This window comes from Hibiscus syriacus, unplaced genomic scaffold (assembly GCF_006381635.1).
Source record: "Hibiscus syriacus cultivar Baekdansim isolate YM2019G1 unplaced genomic scaffold, ASM638163v2 tig00117016_pilon, whole genome shotgun sequence".
Taxonomy (NCBI): domain Eukaryota; kingdom Viridiplantae; phylum Streptophyta; class Magnoliopsida; order Malvales; family Malvaceae; genus Hibiscus; species Hibiscus syriacus.
This window is the reverse complement of record NW_024063525.1, coordinates 6,059,222-6,074,545: the sequence shown is the minus strand read 5'-3', so window position 1 is coordinate 6,074,545 and position 15,324 is coordinate 6,059,222.

The window sequence follows — 15,324 nt, the reverse complement described above, 5'->3', positions numbered from 1 at the left end:
TCCTCAACTCAAACCACATAAGCGTAACTACTCCACTCAGTACCTAGAGATTGTGGCACTGGTTTTTGCACTTAAGATTTTGAGGCACTATCTATTTGGTGAGAAGTGTCACATCTTCACTGACCATAAAATTCTTAAGTACCTACTTACATAGAATAATTTGAATTTGAGAGAGTGTATATGGGTTGAATTGTTAAAAGAGTACGATTGTATGATCGATTACCACCCAAGAAAGGTAAACATCATTGTTGATGCGATGTGCACAAAGTTGATGTCAGAGTTGTGGGCTTTGTTAGCAAGCTAGAGTTTACCTAGATATGGTGGTTTATTGGTCAAACTTGATATATCATAACTAGCCTAACACTTGATTCAGGGATAGTTCATTGACAACAACTCCTTAATCGTTTCCATCACACTTCCCATCGGTTCTCCCTTGAATTGATAGCATAACTTACATATCTTTGATTATAGATATCCACATAGTACTCGCCTTCCACTATCACTCTAGTCACATTGTTCATTATCTCACTCACTGACACATCTTTTGAAATGATCATTCATTCACTATTACTCATTATGTGTTCAATTGAAGAAAGTCCAAGGTATTACGCTTGGTATAGTTTTTCAGTTGTAACCCACTCTTATGAGTGTTTCTTGGCTCCTTTGGCCATTTAAGTTCCTCATGGACTAAGTCCCACCATATTGGGTTATCTTTAACTCTTACGGGCCTTAACGAAGTTGAATATAATAATCCAAAATGAGTAGTATCGATATCTTACATGCAATATCGATACTCTTAGGTCATTATTGATACCCCTTTGAGTATCAATACCAAAAATGGCTAATGGATTACAAAATGTATCCTTAGTATCAATATTGTTACCCTCAGTATCGATACTAGGGTTACAGTATCAATACTCCTTCCTAGAGCATCGATACCCCCTTATAAAATGCCCAAAAATCGACATAGTTCATCTGGTATCAATATTGTTCTTCTAGTATTGATACTGTTCATACAATATCAATACCATAACCCAAAAAACCCATAAATAAGCTCGAGAAACACTCAGGAATTCTCCCAAACCCTATAGTTTGGTACCAAATCAACTTCTAAAGCTTAAGGGAGTTAATTATGGTTATTTAGCACTATAAAAACACTACCTTTTTTACAAAAAAATGTCATCTAGGCATAAATCAAGCAAACCTCCACCAATATTCTTATTCTTAATACCATAGTGTGTTTCAAAAAGGAAAATGAACAGGTTTTAAAAATCAAGAGTTTACTCGATGGTCCAATGTTACACTTTAGGCCCATTTGGGCTTAGGGTGTTACATTTAGTGCTATTAGAGCGTCAAGTTTAGTCAGTCCTAGGACCAAGTGGTCATTTATAGTTAGGTGTCAATGAATACATGCCCATAGGTATTGAAATAATCTTATAAGACTGGAATCCTGATGGTGCTTCCTCTTTGTAACTTTGGTTGCGAAAGTGATAATTATTTTGGGCTCTGACCATAGTCTCGTTGGTAGGATGGAGAGTAGTGTCTCTTATCCGATAAATTTTAGTATGGAGTTCTTACCTTGGGTAGAGGATCGCAATGTTCTGATTTTTTTTAGAGTCACTAAGATGACATTCTTTTGAGGTTTTGGCTTCCTCACTCTAAGAGTTAGTGGACATTTTTGTAAAGCATAAATAACTCAACCAATTATTTCGAGTCTGATAAAATTATCAGAGTCTCTAGAAGAGGGACCAAATAAGTGTAAGATAATTGAATTTTATTGTTTAGGTGATGATGATTTGATTTTGGGTCGATAAATTGTTAATAGAGGTGATGAGAATTTTAAAACACCTTTACCTTACCCTAAGGATAAACTAAAGTGAATCACTGCATTGCTCAAAGGTGATGTTATCGATTCATGGGAGATTACAGAGATAGATCTACACCCAAAGGTGTCTAAGTGGGGTTAGTTTTTGAGCAAGTTTAGAGGCAAGTTTATTGGTGAAGTGTAGATGGATGTCTTGAGGATGCAATCCTTTGACTCATTTAACGAGATTGTACGATGCTTAAGTATAAGAGATATTTTCTTTAGTTGACTCGATATGCTTTGGAATTAGTTTAAACTAAGTCTTTAAGGTGGAGAAGTTCCCTTGAAGGGTTTCATATAATTAATCGAGCACAATGATGGAATATCTTCCTACAATATTCTCTTAGCTGACACGATGGGTTAGGTAGTGAAATGTGTGTAAGACATAAGGATAAGTTTCATAGAAGATATCGATAGGTTGAATATGAGGAATTCAGTGTTGGTAAACCTATCTCTATCGATTGGCCAAAAGAGCCAAATATTTTTGTGAGCAAAAAAGGTTGAAAGTAGGGTCTCGTAGGATACTGATAGTTCCATGGTATGTGACATGCGTAAATGGTTCTGATAAAGTTTTAATGTGTCCAAGGTGAAAAAATTGTAGAAAGTGGCATCAAAAGAGATGCTTGAGACTCTCCAATATGTATTTTAAAGATAGATCCTTAGAACATCTTGTGAGAGACTACCCTAAACTGAAAAAAATGATCTCAGTAGTCTAGTGTGCCAAAGGGTCTGCTCAAGAAGTGTAACGCTATGATCTAACAAGAAAGTGAAAGATTAGGTTGACATGTTTCCAATATATTTGCAAAAAATCCTATCTCGTCAGATCTGTGAGGTATATAGAGGATGTTAACATAGTGGTTTGGAAGTCAAGTTTGAATGGTTTCAATTGATCACGTTGCATCAGTATGCACGAGTCTATGCATTATTTTTTTTTAATCTAAGTGAACTAAGTGAGAAAAGTATTCGATTAAGAGATCCTAGTGAGAGGATCCAATTTCCTAGTTAGTAGGTCTTAGTAGAATAGAAAAATTTATCTTAGATATTCTTTGAGTGGTTAGGTCAGGCTCGGTAATCGACCTAAGTGAAGTTGTTAACTTAGAAGTTGATTGGACCTCAAGGTTGCAAATTCATAAGTAAGCATCCTTTTAGGCTGTCAAGTTAGATATGAGACTCTGAGGACGTTTTTGTATCATTAGTTGAGGGTACATGTGACCGATCTCATAGAGTTTTAGAAATCACAAATTCAACCTTCGAGGTAAAGATATACTTGACGGTGTTAAGAATGTCCAAATTACATTATCTAGTTAGAGATTATCGAGTTTACCAAAAAATATCAGGATATAACTTAGCTGGTTCCAAGGCACTTCATTTGCTAACTAAGCACAAATGTCCTTTGTACTCACGAGGAGTAAGTTAGTTGGATGTATGTTTCAATGAATCAGTTTTGGATATCACCTTATGTACTAAGGGTATTATGGGCAAGATAGTGAGTTACGAGTCTCGAGGCACAGAGAAATGTTTATCATTTCTAGTGAGGCCGATGGTCGACTCTAAAGAGACGTTTGTTGATAGAATCCTTCACTCGAGTGGTTCCATGAGAGAACATCTAGGTGGCTATTCAGGGATATGAATAAGGTTATAGAGTGTGTCTGCCTTGAGATTTGATGGTGCGTTCGACCATCTTCATATGGATTGAGTAATCCCAAGCTAGTAGTATATATCCCCAAGAAAATGCATTTGTGAGATTGAGTAGTGTGCATTACAATCGTTGATCATGTGTGATGGATTACTTAAAACTTCTAAGAGTCGAGCTGAGGTGCTAACTGTGTGGGGTTAAAGAATGGATATTCCTTACATGAGTGTGTCTAGGTCTCATCCAAAGTAACTTTTTTAGAAGACTTGTAGGATGTAAGTCCTGCGAAGCTGTATGACCCTAGACTACACCGTAAAGTTTACTTGTATGGTTAAGTAATAGTCTAAGTTTTCAACCTCATCCTTCATTTTTTTTTCTTCATGTTGTTATAATAGTGTGATATCTATGCAAGCCTAGACTTATGCGATATCGAATAGTTTGATGGATTTTAGTACTTGAGGCTAAAGGTGATCAAGTACCTTAAGTGTTGGTTGACTAGCGTTAGCTGACCTCAAATAGCTTAGTTATAGCAAGAAATTATGGGTACGTACGTAGAATCATAAAACCCTTAAGTCATATTGTAGTTGTGAAATATTTCTATTATGAGTTGCGTGCTCTCTTGGAGGGCTAGAGGTAGCTAGTTCACTAAGCAAGTAATTGATTTTCAGTTGTGGTTTCCTTAATGCACGATATGGTAATTAGAGTGTGTGTGAACTACAAGAAAAAAAAACAATATAGTAGTATGGATAAATATTGAATCATATTTACGCATAAAAACGTATAGATCGACACTTAGTAGTCGAGAATTTTCGCCATACCTTTAGTGGATAATGTAGAGATCATAAATGGAAAGTGTCCATAAGATCTCAAAGTGTCATATGGTGAGTTGCCTATGTTCAATGAGAGAGAATTATAGATTTCAAATAGATGATGTATTGATTGTGTTGAGTTAGATAACAAAAAGGGTTTTACGGTAGCAGTTACAACCATGGTTTAACATTACCCTCGTGAAATGTTATAAATATTCTAAAATAAAACCACCAGAATGAGACTTAGTGGTTTCTCTATTCTCGAAGGTTTTGCTTGGGGTTTTTCGTAGGTAACACCCTTTAAAAGATCATAAATTGAGTTTGAAAGATTCTGAATTGTATGCCATGTTGTGAAAACTTATTCCCTGAGAATCATACTTGATTAGAGATTGGGTACTTCAAGAATTCTAAGTGGTTGACCTAAGGTTACACCGATATTCTATTCAGGTAAATTTAAATGATGAAATTTCTTTTAAGGATGGGAGAGTTATAATACCCTAAATTTTTGGGTCAATAGTTTCATGTTGACTAAAGATGTATGTGAACCTCGTGGAGTTTGTAATTAAAGTCGATGTCCTAAATTTGGGATTAATTGAGATCCCAAAAGGTTATGAAAATGGGGTTTTTGTATATAAGGTAAAATATAAGGAACTAAAAGTGTAATTATATCATTTTTGAAAAAAAGGCTGATTCTTTAGAATTTATCACATGCTTGGACATGGGTTTTGGGAGTACAAGCTGAAAGCTTTTATTTCTTCCATCCTTCATCATTTTCCCCATATTTATTCATTCCTCAAGCTTCCTTAGTTTGAAGGTAAGATCTTTTAGAGTCTTTCATGCTTCCTTAGGCTTAAAATCAATACTTAAACCTTCCAGTAACATTTTTAGTGATTCAATAACTTGTTTTCTTGATTTGGTCAAGAGAAAAAAAATCTTATTCAAGGATCAATTGGAATTGAGACAAAGCAAGGGCTGAGGTTGCTTTCTTAAATTGAATTTTTTTCTACATTTTTACCTTACTTCAATTTCCTAGATTTACTTTTATTTACACTTTCAAACAAATTCCCCTATTTTTATTTATAATATCACCAAGACCACAATCAAAAGCCTTTTATATCAGCAACACCAAAGTCCCAGTGGATCGACCCTTCTTCACTTTACTACGCTATTTTTATTTCTTTTATTTGATATTAAGGAGTATTATTTGACAATAAAACAACGCTTGTCACTATAAATCTCCTCAACTCAAACCACATAAGCGTAACTACCCCACTCATAACCTAGAGATTGCGACAATGGTTTTCGTACTTAAGATTTTGAGGCATTATCTATTTGGTGAGAAGTGTCACATCTTCACTGACCATAAAATTCTTAAGTACCTACTTACATAAAAGGATTTGAATTTGAGAGAGTGTATATGGGTTGAATTGTTAAATGAGTGTGATTGTATGTTCGATTAGCACCCCAGAAAGGCAAACATCATTGTTGATGCGATGTGCACAAAGTTGAAGTCAGAGTTATGGACTTTGTTAGGAAGCTTGAGTTTACCTAGATATGGTGGTTTATTGGTGAAACTGAGAGTAAAACTCGAGTTAGTAAACGAAGTTAGGTGGTTGCAGATTTTTGATAGTCACCTAAGAGTTCGCATAGAGAAAGCCCAACGAGGTGAGGCTCCAGGGTTTGAGTTATGCGATGAAAATATACTTTTTTGGGGTCAGTTATGCGTACGTGTAATTTAGTAGTTGCATATAAAGATCCTTCAATAATAAAATTATAGCCCACTCTCAGTTTATCTAGGTAGCAACAGAATATACCAAGAGCTCCTATTGTTATATTGGTAGTCGGGCATGAAAAGAGATGCATCTGAGTTTGTTGTTAAATGCTTAGTGTGCCAGCAAGTTAATGTAAAACACTATGTTCCTTTAGGTTGCTTCAGCTGATTCAAATACCACATTAGAAGTAGGATAAAGTGATTATGGACTTCCTGACTGGGTTACAGATAACTAGTCATAGGCACGATGTAGTGTGGGTTATGGTAGACCGTTTAACCAAGACAACTTACTTTCTACCAGCTCAGATGGATTAATCCTTAAAGAGGTCAGCATAGTTACACATCCGTGAGATAGTGAGGTTGCATGGCGTCCCAAATTTGATTATTTTAGATAAAGACCCTTATTTCACTTCCCAATTTTGGAAAGCCCTTCATGAATCTCTTGGTATCAAACTCTACTTTAGCACCTCTTTCCATCCTCAGATATATAGTCAGTTCGAGCGTGTTATTCAGATTATAGAAGATATGCTTATGTGTATCATCATATACCTCAAAGGTAGTTGGGAAGACCATTTACGACTGTTAGAGTTTTCTTATAACAATAGTCACCAGTCTACTATTCAGATGGTTCCATATGATGCTTTGTATGGAAACAAGTGTAGAACTCCACTTTGTTAGAAGAAACTCAGTGAAGGAAATATAGTGGATCTTAATTTGATTATAGATATAAAGGAGAAGATTTGGTTGATTAAGGATTGGCTCAAAGAAGCGTCTGGTAGGTAGAGGTCATATATGGACTTATAACACAAGGATATCTAGTTTGTCGTGGGGAAAAAGGTGTTTCTAAAGGTGTCACAGTGGAAGAAGGTTCTTTGATTTGGGCATAAAAGAGAGTTAACCCTGCATTTCATAGGACCTTACAAGATACTCAAGAGGGTTGGATCCGTATCTTACTTGTTGACATCATCTCCAGAGTTAGAGCATATCCATAACGTGTTCTACATATCTATCCTTAAGAAGTATCATTATGATCCTTCCCACGTTATACCCTTGGAGCATACCAAAGTGAGCCAGGACATGACCTATGAGGATGAACCTATAAGAATCTTGGTATTAGAAGTAAAGGAGCTATGGAACAAAAAAAATCCTCTTGTGAAGGTTCTATGGAGGAATGATGGTACCGAGGAAGTGATGTAAGAAATCGAGGAGGACATGCAACTTTAGTATCCACATCTTTTCTATCTAGGTAAATTTCAATGACAAAATTTCTTATTAGGAGAGGAGACTTGTAACACCCAAATTAGTTTCAGGCTATCCCAAGAGAGATTGTAGGATGACCTATCAGCCTTGTAGGAAAACTTGACCCAAGTTGTGCGGTTTAAGCTTGGATTAAGCCCAAATGATGATACAAAATGTGATATTTTTAAATTAAGAATAAATTTAATGGGCCAATAGAGTAAATCTACCATTTAGGAATTCAAAGGCTAAATTTTCTTAATGAATGATGATGTAAACGACAAGAGATGGGAAAATTTTAAATTTATTTACTTCTTTTCTTTCCTCACCATTGTTTTCTTCTTCATTCAAACACTTCCTAGTTTTCTTTTGTGTCTTGAGAAAAGGAGAAAACTTTAGTGCCTTTCAGGTCTCATTCAAAATTCTAAATGTAAGAATCATAATCTACTCCACCAAGGCTTTAAATCAAGCATACTTTCTCCCTATTTTAATAATGGAAGCCATGTGAGAAGTTTTTGTGAGGGTTTAGGAAAACTTTATATAATAGCTCATTTTTTACAGATTTAAACTCTAGGAAGCATTTTTTAACTTCATTCTAAGTTCCTAAATGAGTTGGTAACTCATGTTCCTTGTTGTTGATTAGTGAAAGAGGTTGAGGGAGCTCTAAGGCCAAAGGCAAAGAGAAACTAACTCTTGGATAAAACTTGGGTCATTCCAGCAGCTAGGGATTTAAGGTAACACATTCACAACTCATTCATACCATTTGTGAGTCTTTATAATGCATCTAGCTAGTAGGTATTGAGTTCATGAAGTATGAACGAACATCCATGGTAAATTTTGGTTGAAGGTGTTAATCAAGGTGATTATTTTCTTATCATGACCCCTACTATTATCCATAAGACTTAAATAATACTTAGGATTCTCGGTGGGGCTTTTGAGAGATTCGAGAAGTCATTTTGGTACCCAAATAGTTCATTTCTAGGCTTCATTAGGGTACTAGAAGAATAGTACCAATATTGTTCCTTTAATAACCTAAAAACAAGGAGTTTTTAGAATGCGGGTATCGATACCTAGGGGTGGAATACGATACCTAGGGGTGGAGTACGACACCAAGTTTCGGTAACAGATTGTAGTAGCCCTTTTTGGTATCGGTACTTATGAGAGTATCAATACTCCCATGGTAGTATCGATATTACTTGTTGTTTTCCAAAGTTTTCAAATTTAAAAATATAAAATTGGTACCAATACTAGTTTACATAGTAAAACTGATATTGTAAAACTCTAGTATTGATGTTGGTCAAGCCCAATGGTTACTAATGGCTAGTTTATTTAAAATTTATAAAGGAAGTGTTGATACTCTAAGCCCGAGTATCGATACTCCTTGTTCTGGACAGTTATGTTTTGTAAAATTTAATTCCCTAACAACTCCAAAACATCTTCAATGACTAGAAATGAGAAAAAACTTATTCCAACTTATAAAAACAACACAATAACACTTGAATAAGGTTACAACACATATCCAAGTAATCTACATCTAGAGAAAATCTCTTTCACTCTTAATTTACCTTTTTGTATTGTATATAAGTGTTTGACGTTAATTATAAATCTTTAGGATTCTCTCTTGCGAGCTTAATTCTTGTAAACACCTATCTTTATGAGGTTTTCTTGATTATATTTCATATTATTTTAAAAGGGGTGTGATATAAGCACACCCTACTCCACTTGGTGAGATACGATTTACATTTTGATTGTAGGAACTAGAAAGGTAGCAAGTGTACCTAAAAGAAGAATGCTTCAAGAAAATGGTTAAATATTAATTAATAATATGGAGAAGATAGAAATGGCAGTGGAATAAATGAAGATGATGATATGTTTGTAAGTAGTATCTCATAGAATACTCAAAGAAGAACTAATGCTAAAGAACAAAGACCCGGACTTTATATGCTTCTTGAAGGGGTGGTATGAACAAAATTTGATACGTTATCTATAAAACAAATAGGAAACAGAAGTATTAGGGTGGATAGAAAGATAGGTGACGCCACAAGAACAATCGTACTAGATAAGTCGATAAAGTTCTAAAAGAACTATGAAAGATAGAATAATCTCACAAATATTTTCATTGATAAAAAGTTGATTGTTGAATTTTAAATTAAATGCCAAACTATTTATAGGCCTAAGGATACCTAGGATGCATGTTTGGTATGAATACAAAGATTTAATGAGTGAACATTCATGGATGAATGTTCATCCTTCCTATAGATATAATGCAGCCTAGTGTGAACAAGATACAACCTTGTAAAAGTGCATGTTCATCCTTAAATGAAATGGATCTTCTTTAGGCCGAATTTATCCTCCCTTGTTGTGAACATGTTGGTTTATTTCCTTGGATGAATGTTCATGAATATATATTAGCTGAAATTTATCTCCCCTTGTGTAAACAAGACCATTCAGATTCTTCCATGAATATGCATGAATCGAAGAACTTAAAAGCCTTTGAATGAAACCTTGAACCCTCTCTTAAATATGTTTATTCATTTTCATAGACTTTTTTGGTACATGAATGTCTCCATTATTGCCTCCCATGCAAGAGTTCTTTGAAGAAGATGAATGGTTGTAAATCCCATATTAATTTCCATCTTGCATTGTCTTCATTAATTTATTTATATCTCGAGCTCTCGCTGTCAGGTTGATTTGATTCAAAGTGATTTAAATATATAAGAGTTAGGGGATTAAAAGTCAAAAAGATTTCATAACCCAAATTTGCTTGGAACTAACTCAAAAATGGCTCATAATATGAATGATGTGAATTGTCCCTAGATTAATGTATTCATATTATGCACCTTGAATGTGTTCAGCTTCCTTTAGTCTTTCCAACTACTCTCCAACAAAGGTAAGCTCCCCTTCAGGTCATTCAGCTAATATTTAAGCTCCCTTAAGTTAAGTGATCTAGCATAACACCTTTGTGAGCTAACATGAGCTGCCAAAGCTTACATTTTCAATCCATGAGTTACTATAAGTTTCCTTAGCTTCCAATGTACCTATGCAAAGCATGGAAATAATAAATTAGATAGGATTTGAGCTAGGAAGATGATGAATGCATGCTATTATTTCCCATGTTTGAATATAAATGAGCTAAGTATAGAATGTGTATGCATGAATTGAGCTAGAATGAATACATAAATTAACATAACCATGACATATGCTTAAGCATGAATATCATAAAGTATGAAAGTATGGATAACATATGAATATTCATCATAGTATAATGTGTTTAAAGCATACTTATATCACATATAATACATAAATGAGTAAGCAAACAATGAAATAAGAAAGAATTCCCTTAGAATCATCTTGGAAGAACATCAAAGTTGCGAGCATGTTTTGTTTGAACTTGGTGCTCAACAAGATCATATCATCCCCCCTTCTTTAAGGCAAATTATCCCCAAATCAATTCTTAGTACATAAGGGAACAACTTTACTCTTATTTGGATAAAAAATTCTTTTATTCTTATCTTGTTCCAATTTCTATGCTCAAATGCTTCAAATGTTGTATCATTTGTCTTTGAATCATCAATCTGAAAAATAAAGCAAACTTAGAAGTAGATAATTTTAATTCAAAGAAATCGAAAGGATCAAGTTCATTAATGAATTAATTTGGACACTTGAAGTTTAGGTTCATTGAAACTTCCCTTTCAAAAAGTTCATTGAATATGGAATATGAGGTGGATGTACTTGGAAGATTCATGAACATGATTTTTGTAATCTTAAGGAACACATCTCGAATGTGTTAGTAGAAAGCAAAACTTATTTCTCCTAACATTCTTCTTTCTCACTCTCATGTTTGTTTTCATATTAATCTCACACTCCTCCCGAATGTTGTCTTGAAACTCTTGTACTTTTTGAATTCCACTCTAATACTCATGCTCATCTTCATTCTCAATGTTCTCATTCTCATTTTCAATGACTCCAACACTCTCATTTTCAACTTCAAATACTTATGTTTCCTCAAAAAAGTTCTTCTTACATATCATCAAAGCTATTCTTTATGTGTTGTTGATCTTGAAGCGCTTGGTGTGTCGGAATTGGTACTAATATGACTATTCTTCTCCCATAGGTGAATGAATATTGATTTAAGAACCCATCATGAATGGCTTTTTTTCAAATTGCCACAGGCTTTCAAGTAGCAAATGAGTTGTGCTCATCGGGACTACATCAGAATAAACCTCATCCTCACACTTGCCAATAGAAAACGAAACTAACACTTGTTGAGTAATAGAAATATCTTCTTTATTAGGCCATTGTATTTCTTATGGATCCGGATGTTGCATCATATTTAAGCCTAATTTGTTCACCATGAGTGTACTTGCAAGGTTAGTGTAACTTCCACTTTCAATGATCACATGGCAAACTTTACCATACACGTGGAATCTCGTGTGAAATTTACTTTCCCTTTGTTGCTCGTACTTTATTGATTGAGAATACGAAATATCAAGTGACATGACTAGTGATTAAAAGGAAATAAATATGAAAATAGGACCTTACCAAATTCACACAATTAAAAACTCATGAACACTTTAAAAAAAAATTAATGACACTCAAACGCTAATGTTTGCACTTGAGAATATGAATAGGCTTTTGTGATTCCCCTTCTGATCTCACACACTCTTTATGGAATTTTCTACTAATTTCTCTCTTATTAAGTTCTAAAAGAACTAACTCACGACCTTCAAATAAAGTGCTTAGGTGTTTGCTACAAAATGGTGTTAGGTACGAAGAAAAGAACAAATAGATGGTAAAAGGTTGGCTTAGAACGAAAGAAAGATGATAAAAGGAAAGGGGTTATTAATACAAGACACTTACAACATTCCCTAGACACAATCAAAGTCTTGAAAATGACTTTAGGCTTGCTTGTAATTATTATTGTATGAACAAGCTACTTTCACTTGCTTTTTCTTTTCTTTTGAAATTCTTTTTCTTTCACTTTCAAGACGATAAAACTTTTGCTTTTCTAATTTTTTTCTCTTTTTTTTTATTCTTTCTTTTGTTTTTTGGCTTTGGTCGAATAGAATTTCAATATTTTCTTACCTCTGCCTTAGCTCTGATACAATATTGTACAAGCATGCCCTACTCCACTTTGTGAGATAAGACTTGCACTTTGATTATAGGAACTAGGAAGACAACAAGTGTAATTGAGATAAGAATACTTCAAGAAAATGGTTAAGTATGAATGAATAATATGGGATAGATAGAAATGTAGCGGAATAAATGAATAGCATGATATGTTTGAAAGTAGTATCACAAAGAAGACTTAAAGAAGAATCAATGTTAAAGAACAAAGAATCACACTTTATAAGCTTCTTTGAGGAGTGGTATGTATGGACCCACTATCTATAAAAGCGATAGGAGCCAGAACTTTCAGGGTGTATAGAAGGATAGGTGACGCCACAAGCACAATCGCACTTGATAAGTCGATAAAGTTCTAAAACAACTATGAAAGAGAGAATAATCTCAAAAATATTTTCATTGATAAAAAGTTGATTGTTTAATTAAAAAATAAATTTCAAACAATTTATAGGCCTAAGGATGCTTAGGATGCATGTTTGGTATGAATATAAAGATTTAAGGAGAGAACATTCATGGATGAATGTTTATTCTAAATGTAGATACAATGTACGCCTAGTGCGAACAAGATAAAGCCTTGGATGATTGGATATTCATCCTTATATGAAAATTAATCTTCTTTAGGCTGAATTCATCCTCCTTCGTTGTGAACACGTTGGTTCATTTTCTTGGATGAATATTCATGAATGTATCTTGGCTGAAATTCAGCTCCCCTTGTGTGAACAAGACCATTCAGCTTCTTTCATGAATATGCATGAATGGATGAACTTAAAAGCCTTTGAATGAAACCTTGAACCTTATCATAAATATGTTGATTCATTTACAGTCTTTTCTGGTACATACATGTCTCCATTAATGCCTCCAATGCAAGAGTTCTTTGAAGAAGATGAATGGTTGTAAATCCCATATTAATTTCCAGCATGTACAGTGTTTAGCCATCTATGTATAACTCAAGTTCTCGATGTCAGAATGATTTGATTAAAAGTGAGATAGAAAGATAAGAGATAGTGGATTAAAAGTCAAGAAGAATTCATAACCCAAAAAAGCTTGGAACTAGCTCAAAAATTGCTCGTAATATGACTGATGTGAATTGTCCCCTGGATTAATGTGTTCACATTGTGCACCTTGAATGTGTTCAGTTGCCTTTCGTATTTTTAACTTATCTCTAGCTAAGGTAAGCTCTCCTTCAGTTCATTCAGCTAATGTTTTAGCTCCATTAAGCTTCTCTGAGCTAAGTGAGCTAGCATGGCACCTTTATGAGCTAACATGAGCTCCCAAAGCTTGCATTTTCAATCCATGAGCTGGCATAAGTTGCCCTAGCTTCCAATTATGTATGAAAATCATGAAAATAGTAAATTAGATAGTATTTGAGATAGTACAATGATGAATGCATCCTGCTACCCATGTTTGAATGAAAATGAGCTAAGTATATAATGTGTATGCCTGAATTCAGCTAGAATGAATATCATAAAGTATGAAAGTATGGATAACATATGAATATTCAGCATAGTATAATTTTTCTAAAGAAAACTTATGTCACATATAATTTATAAATGAGTAAGTAAGCAATGAAATAAGGAATAACTCCCTTATAATCATCTTGGAAGAACTTCAAAGTTGTGGATATGTTTTGTTTGAACTTGGTGCTCGACAGGATCATATCAAGGTGGTTCTAGTTTAGCCTTTGAAAAATTAGGGAATTTGTAAAAGTTTCTCTTCATCTTAGAAAAAGAAAGAACAAAGTAGTGAATTGGTTAGAAATCCTTAGTATGGAGTAAATTTAGTGAATGTAGACTTCATTGAGGGAGTTGAACCACTATAAATTATTGTGCAAATTTTACTATTCTTTTTCCTTTATTTCCAAAATTTTTATAATGATAACTCACTCCATCACAAATCCTCCCTACTTCAATAGTACCAACTAGGGATTCAAATAGCGTTCATGGCAGTATTTTTAGTCGCGTCGCACCTATCGTTGTTGCAGACATAATAGACGTTATCGCGGTCGTTATGGTTGACATAGTCGTGAATTTTTTAAATTATGTACAACTTATCCTAAACCATAATAATTGTAATTATAATTATAAAGAGCCATTTTTAATGACCTTTAGAATGTTTTCTAAGTGAAAATGACATACTTATAATATAGTTTAACCAAATAGAAGACTTTAAACACCCGGTGATAGGATAATATAATTAATTAATGATGCAATTGTGAATGCATTATTATTTAATAGAAATAAGACTATAATATAATTAATTATTGATGCCATTGTGAATGCATTATTGTTTACTAGAAATAAGACTATCAACACAACAAAAACTCTAAACAGTGGCACAAGGATTAGAATTGTCCTTAACGAAGAAACAAAAAGAAACCACATCAAAAATATAATGTAAACCAAGATTATACCTTCTTGATAATAAGACCTACAAATCAAAAAACCAATCACAGAATTATCAAAAGAAAACAATCTTTATTAAAGCAAAAACATAAAAGAATGACGTGTAATAATTAAAATAACACATACCTCATGCAACCTAGCTATGATAAGATGTTTAATAATCTTCATTATGGATGTCTCTTTTAATCTAAAACCAATCGAATTGAGTAAATTAAAATCCAAAAAAAAATGTCAACTAACTAAATGACATAGAGAAATAGATTCTTGTGGTAGGAAAAACATACCTTAGAAATGGGGTAGTAGTAGTTTCACCAATTAGTTGAATGACGAGGAAGATCAGATCCTTCACTTTCACCTTGATAGTGATCTTCACTTGATCTCTATGGTCTTTATCCAAAAATATATCCAAAAAATGTAATATTTTTACCTTAATTTTCAAATAATTGAGATGAAGGATATATTTGATGAGGAGTATACATGTGAGA